The sequence below is a fragment of the Dasypus novemcinctus genome, chromosome 28 (genome assembly GCF_030445035.2).
Source record: "Dasypus novemcinctus isolate mDasNov1 chromosome 28, mDasNov1.1.hap2, whole genome shotgun sequence".
Classification (NCBI taxonomy): Eukaryota; Metazoa; Chordata; class Mammalia; order Cingulata; family Dasypodidae; genus Dasypus; species Dasypus novemcinctus.
Window position 1 is genome coordinate 19,611,087 of NC_080700.1, and position 7,580 is coordinate 19,618,666.

The 7,580-nt window shown below is 44.8% G+C and overlaps 1 pseudogene; it reads left to right on the plus strand.

Annotated features, from left to right (window-relative positions):
* The first annotated feature begins 4,079 nt into the window (after positions 1-4,079).
* On the plus strand, positions 4,080-5,482 carry LOC101442115 (C-terminal-binding protein 2-like; annotated as a pseudogene).
* The last annotated feature ends 2,098 nt before the right edge of the window (positions 5,483-7,580 follow it).

Sequence of the window (7,580 nt, forward strand, 5' to 3'; positions counted from 1 at the left end):
AATTATTTTTGTCTTTTTTTTAAAAAGATACATAGATGACACAAAATGTTGCCTTAAAAAATGATGAGAGGTTCCCATATACCCCACTGCCTACCCCACCCCACTCCTCCCACATCAACAACCTCGTTAATCAGTGTGGCACATTCATTGCATTTGGTGAATACATTTAGGAGCACTACTACACCACATGAACTATAATTTACACTGTACTTTACACTCTCCCCCAGTACATTCAGTGGGTTATGGCAGGATTTATAATATTCTGCATCTGTCTCTGCAATGTCATTCAGGACAACTCCATGTCCTGAAAATGCCCCCACATCCCACCTCTTCTTCCTTCTCTCTGCCCTCATCAACTCCCAAGGCAACTGTCTCTACATCAATAATACAATTTCTTCCATTGCTAGAGTCACATTAATTCTATAGTTGAATACCAGTAAGTCCACTCTAATCCATATTTTATTCCTACATCCTGTGGAACCTGGGATGGTGATGTCCACTCTACCTCTAAATCAAGAAGGGTTTAGATCCCACATGACTGGTGGATGCAATTCTCCTGCTTGTAGTTGTAAGCACTCTTGGCTCCCTGGTGTGGTGGTTGACCATACTCACCTCCCTGTTAGCAGACCTGGGTAAGTCCAATGAACTAGAGAGTAGTTGTTCCAACTCTGCTGAGGCTCAGGGCCCAGCTGGCACATGGACAGTCCAAAGATTCAAGTCTTCTGAGTATACAGCAACCCCAGTACCACTCACAGATTTAGTAAAAGTGACAGAAGAGGCATGTGTAGAAAGGTCATATCTGAGTCCAACTCCATCACACTCAGGAGTACAGTTTCCAAAGTAGGGCCCACTGGCAAGACACTGAATTCCAGAGCCTTCTGGAGTTCCATAGAACCATTGTGTCTCTGTAGCCCTCAGGAGTACCACTACCTTGTGTTGTATCTACTTTGGCTGTCTCTGGGATCCTGCTGAGACATACATAAGGATGATCCCTCTAATGACCTCCCAACTCATTTTGAAGTCTCTTAGCCATATAAATTCATTTGTCTTTACCAATTTCCTCTTTTATCCAAGGTCTTTTTCTAGTTGCATCATCAGCTGGTGATTGGTAGCAATCCCTCAGTGCCAGGGAGGCTCATCCTTGGGGGTCATGGCCCACACTGGGGGGAAGGTAATGCATTTACATGCTGAGTTTGGTTTAGAGAGTGGCCACATTTAAAATGCAGGTTCTAAGGAGGTAACTCTTAGGCACCCTGCATCTCTAGGCCTACTTGAAATTTCAAGGACACAGGTTCATAAGCATAGTCATCATTATCAAAGGCCCATCATTGGACCATCCTTCTTCACTGATCTTTGGCCTTGCACTTGGGAAATTGTTGCTGTTCCACTGGGGAATGCAACACAGCTCTCCCAGATGGGAAATCAGCATTTGTAGGGGAATTTTTTTTTAAGATTTATTTATTTATTTTATTTCGCTCCCCTTCCCACCCCACCCCCATGTTGTCTGTTCTCTGTGTCTATTTGCTGCATGTTCTTCTTTGTCCATTTCTGTTGTTGTCAGGGGCATGGGAATCTGTGTTTCTTTTTGTTGCATCATCTTGTTGTGTCAGCTCTCTGTGTGTGCAGTGCCATTCCTGGGCAGACTGCACTTTCTTTCGTGCTGGGCAGCTCTCCTTACGGGGCACACTCCCTGTGCGTGGGGCTTCCTTATCCGGGGGACACCCCTGCATGGCATGGCACTCCTTGCATGCATCAGTACTGCGCGTGGGCCAGCTCCACACGGGTCAAGGAGGCCCGGGGTTTGAACCGCAGACCTCCCATGTGGTAGACCGATGCCCTAACCACTGGGCCAAGTCTGCCACCAAGTACTAAAATTTTTAAAAGGTGGGGTTAAGCACTACATTTCTTCAGTCTCAAATTCATGTTACTCTTATTTTTTTCAGAAGCAAACAGAGATAAAGGAATGTCAGCTCCCCTATGCAAGGACACCCCTGCGTGGCATGGCACTCCTTGAGCGCATCAGCACTGCACATGCGCCAGCTCCACGTGGGTCAAGGAGGCCCAGAGTTTGAACCGCAGACCTCCCATGTGGTAGATAGATGCCCTAACCACTGGGCCAAGTCCACATCCCTGTAGGGGAATTTTGACAAGAAAGAATGAGACAGGAAAACTGAGTACACTGCCATTGGAATCTCAGCCTATAGTGGAACAGGAGGCCAGAACAAAGCCTGAATAATCCAAACAGTAGGAAACAGATTATTAAATGTTCAGTTTATTTTCCAAGGAAGAATTCAGGAAATTCAGTGGTTGCTGAAATATCAAGAACTACTTTGAGCAGTGCACCCTTGTGAGTTCCTGGCCACTAATTTGATCTTCCTCAACCTATAAAAATATCTTAAAGGAAGATGCTTGAAGTCACCAACCTGTAAGCTCTCTGCTTTGGGTTTTAACTTACACTTTTTTAAATCCACGATCATATAATATATGTTTTGGTTTCATTAGCCAACTATGGAGGCAACACAATCCCTTTGTGAAATTATATACACTCCTAAATGCAAATACAAATGAATAAAATATTAACCATTTGGAATGTATCTATCCATGTACTATTTGATGTTGTGCCATGTTATATTATGAGGTTTCTATCTCTGATTAGAATCCAATATAAGTAAATGTGGAAACTGGGGTGAGTACAATAAAAGTTTAGAGTCAGTAAGAGATGACAAAATTCCCCTTCAATTATTAAACCCAAGATCTGGAGTCTAGTTTTTTATGAAGGCTTCCTTTATCCCAGATTAGTGCATGGGCCCCTTGCCCTGCGCTGGTGATTTCTTTTACAACTTCTATCTAACTCTCTTGATACAAGCAATACCAGGATTGTGATACAGAATTATTTTAATATGATGTTGAATTCTATTTGCAAATATTTTATTGAGAATTTTTCATTTATGTTCATTAGAAAAGTTGGTCTGTAATTTTCTTTTCTTGTATCTTTATCTGGTTTTTGTATTAGGGCAATGTTGACTTCATAAACTGTGTTGGGTAATTTTCTCTTCAATTTTTTGGAAAAGTTTAAAGAGGATTAGAGTTGATTATTTTTTAATTACTTGGAAGGATTCACTTATAAAGCCTTCTGGTCCTGGGCTTTTTTCTTTCTTGGGAAACTTGATGACTAGCTAAATCTGATTAAAAGTGATTGGTTTGGGCGAGGGGAGGAGGAAGGGAAGAGAGGGGAGGAGGAAGGGAAGAGAGGGGAGGCGAGGGGAGGGAGTGAGGGAGGGAGGCAGGGGGAGGGGCAGGGAGCAGGAGAGATTAAGTTTTTGTGTGTGTGTCCCTGTGTGCGTGTGTCATTTTAAGGTGGCTCGAGAGCGGCCCGGAGGAGCTGGCGGCGGCCCGAGGAGCGAGGGACCGAGCCGGGAGCCATGCTGCGCTGAGGGGGGACCGCACCGCCACCGCCACGGCCGCCAGGTGGGGTGGGAGGGGCGGGAGCCGCCGCTGCCCCCTCCCGGGTGGACGCCCTTCGCGGTGGACGCCGGCGGCCCGGGGCGAGGAGGCTTGGCAAGGACTGCGCTGAAATGGACCCTCCAGTTGCATAGCAACTCCAATTTTGAGATTCCATCTGTTCTTCAGGGAAAAGCTATAGAAAAGACACCTGGACATGCTTGCTGCCCAGGTGTTTGCCTTTTCTGTCAGCCAGAGAAGAAGTCCCCGCCTGCCCCTTCTACAGCTCTGTGTGTAGAGCAAGTGGTTCGGATACCGAGGAAGGCTCCGGGCATTTCCTCCTAATTCCATGTATAGTAAAATAAATGTTTTCATCGCCTTAAATGGTATTGAACCAATGAAGCTGTATTCCCTTAAAAAGACGGACAGGGCTTCGTGTGAACTATAGAGTTTGTGGACAGATAAATATTGGCACACCGAGCAAACAAATCAATTTCCCAGCAGTACACTGTTGAAAAGAAACAGCAACGACCCGTGGGGCTTCATCGTGGCGTAACGCGCGCAGACTCCTGCGAGTTCCCCTAAGTTCTTAGAGGACTGCTTTGCCTTTCGAATCAGAGAGTTGCAAAGCTCGATAAAGAATGGCCCTTGTGGAGAAGCACAAAGTCAAGCGACAGCGATTGGACAGGATTTGTGACGGTATCCGGCCCCAGGTCATGAACGGCCCCCTGCACCCCCGGCCCCTGGTGGCGCTGCTCGACGGCAGGGACTGCGCCGTGGAGATGCCCATCCTGAAGGACCTCGCCACCGTGGCCTTCTGGGACACGCAGTCCACGCGGGAGATCCACGAGCAGGTCCTAAGCGGGGCGGTCGGCGCCATGATGTACCGCATCGTCACCCCCACTAGGGAAGACCTGGAGAAGTTCAAGGCCTTGCGAGTGATGGTGCGGATAGGCGGCGGCTAAGGCAACGGAGACGTGGAGGCCGCCGGCGAGCTAGGCGTCGCCGTTGCGACATCCCATCGGCGGCGGTGGAAGAGACGGCCGACTCCCCCGTCTGCCCATGCTCAGCCTGTACCGGCGAACACGTGGCTGTACCAGGCGCTGCGGGAAGGCACGCGGGTCCAGAGCGTCGAGCAGATCCGCGAGGTGGCCTCGGGCGCAGCCCGCATCCGCGGGGAGACGCTGGGCCTCGTCGGCTTCGGTCGCTCGGGGCAGGAGGTTGCTGTTCGAGCCAAGGCCTTTGGGTTCAGTGTTCTGTTTTATGACCCCTACTTGCAGGATGGTATAGAGCGGTCCCTGGGTGTGCAGAGGATCTACACGCTGCAGGACTTGCTGTACCAGAGCGACTCCGCCTCCTTGCGGTGTCATCTCAATGAACATAACCACCACCTCATCGACGACTTTACTATCAAGCAGATGAGACAAGGGCATTCCTAGGGAATGCAGCCCGCGGTGGGCTAGTGGACGAGAAAGCCTTAGCCCAAGCCCTCAAGGAAGGAAGGATCCGAGGGGCTGCCCTTGACGTGCATGAATCGGAGCCTTTTAGCTTTGCTCAGGGCCCATTGAAAGTAGCACCGAATCTAATCTGTACTCCACACGCGGTTTGGTATAGTGAGCAAGCATCACTAGAGATGAGGGAGGCAGCTGCTACTGAGATCCGCCAAGCAATCACAGGTCGCATCCCAGAAAGCTTAAGAAACTGTGGGAACAAGGAATTTTTTGTTACAACAGCTCCTTGGTCAGTAATAGATTAGCAAGCAATTCATCCAGAGCTCAGTGGTGCCACATACAGATACCCACCAGGCATCGTGGGCGTGGCTCCGGGAGGCCTTCCTGCAGCCATGGGAGGGATCATCCCCGGAGGCCTCCCTGGGACGCACAACCTCCCCACGGTGGCACACCCTTCCCAAGCTCCTTCTCCCAACCAGCCCACAAAACACGGGGACAATCGAGAGCACCCCAACGAGCAATAGCAGAGAAGGTCGTAAGGTAATCGTTCAGAATAAATCTGGGACCAAGAGACAGTGAAAAGTTGATGAACTAAGAGAAAAGGAATTTGACATGGTCTTTTTAACTGATTTCAGACATAATGCATCATTGATGTTGCAGCGTTAAAACTACAAAAGAGCTAGAAGCCGAGAGGTGGGAAAACTGAATTCGTCTGCTTCCAAAGTGCGAAAAGACTAGGATGTGATTTATTAACGACCAACTTCTGTTATTGTGTGTTAAGTTTTTCATTTGTGCATCAAATCACAACGAATAAACAGATCTTTTTCCTTTATCAGTCCCTTGGGCACAGCAGGTCGTGAGCACCTTGCTCTAGAATGTTGCATCAAGAGTTCCAAACTTTGAAATAAAAAATATAATAGAGGAAACCCCCATCCTATGACTCTAGCCCCTTTGGTTCATGGGGCTGGTTACCTCTTTTGGGAAGATTTTAGGAAGATTAAATTACTACAAAATGGGGGAGAAAACTGTTTGCCTGTGTCAGACCACTGCAAGCAGAGGATGGAAGACAGTACAGCTCCTGTACAGAGAAGTGCTTTTCTCACATCTGAACTGTGTACTGAGCGGGCACGTTGGCTAAAGTTCAGTAGTACCCTCTGATGATGAAAAAAAAAAAAGTATTAAGTCTCACAAGCTGTTTGTACTCAAATATATTTTCTCAGTTTCAGATCCTCAGCTATTTTATTGAGTGGAAAGTCTTGAACTTAAAAGAGTTCAAGAAGAATAATGTTGCATTTCCTTATGACTCAGGAAACACTTTTTATGATAAGTTGTCAGATTGTCTATGAACAAACCCACATTTTTAGACATCGATAAAGTCTTCTTTTCTTCACGTTATCTTTTATACAAGAACACTTCAGATGTGTTATTAGATGTGACTGATTTTAACAAATCCTATTAGATTTGTATCAATTAGTTACATGTTATATTCATAGTCTTTTGTGAATCATCGCCTTTTTGTTTAAAAAGATGGCATATTTTGAGCCTTTGTATAGGTACTGTTTTTATGACAAAAAAAAAAACTTTAAAACTGTCCCAAACAGAAAAATAAAGGCTATAAGAAGTATGTTTTGTTTTAGTGTGAGTTACCATTACTGTATTTGTTTATTGTAAAGGTGAACATTTAGCATTCAGTGCAATTTTCAATAAAAAGTAATTTTTAAAAAAGGGGTTGGTTTGTTTAGTTCTTGAATTTCTTGTGGAGTCAATGTAGGTTGTGCATTTCTAGAAATTTGTTGATTTCATCTAGGTTGTCTAATTTGTTGGCATACAGATTCTCATAAAAATCTCTTATGATCTTTTTTTACTTTTGTGGGTTCAGTCAGAATGCCCCCTTATCCTTTCTGATTTTATTTATTTGCATCTTCTTTTTTCTTTATTAATCTAGCTAAGGGACTATCGATTTTATCAATCTTCTCGAAGAACCAGCTTTTGGTTTTGTTGATTTTCTCTGTTGCTTTTTCATTCTCATTTTCATTTATGTTCTAATCATTACTATTTCTTCCCTTCTGCTTAATTTGCATTTGTTTTGTTGTTCTTTTACTAGTTCTTCCAGGTGTTCAGTTAAGTGTTTGATTTTAGCTCTTTCTTGATTTTTAATAAGGCTATTTAGGGCTATAAATTTCCCTCTCATCATAGTCTTTGCTGTATCTCATGTTTTGATAAGTTGTGTTCTTATTTCCATTCATCTCAATAGATTTATTTACTAATTTCTCTCACAATTTCTTCTTTGACCCACTGATTGTTCAGTAGTGTTTCATCTAGCCTCCACACTTTTGTGAATTTTCCCTTTTCCCATTGATTGTTGATTTCCAGTTTCATTCCATTATGATCTGAGAAGGTGCTTTGTATAATTTCAATCTTTATATATTTAGAGAGAGAGAGAGACCTTCTTTGTGACCCGTCATATGGTCTATTCTGAAGAAACATCTATGAGCACTTGAGAAGAATGTATAACCCACTTATTTGGGATGCAACGTTCTATATATGTCTGTTATATCCAGCTCATGTATCATATTGTTTATGTTCTCTGTTTCCTTGTTGAGCTTCTGTCTTGGTGTTCTATCTAATGTTGTGAGTGGTGTGTTAAGTCCAAAACTATTATTGTAGAGGTCTCTATGTTTCTCTTCA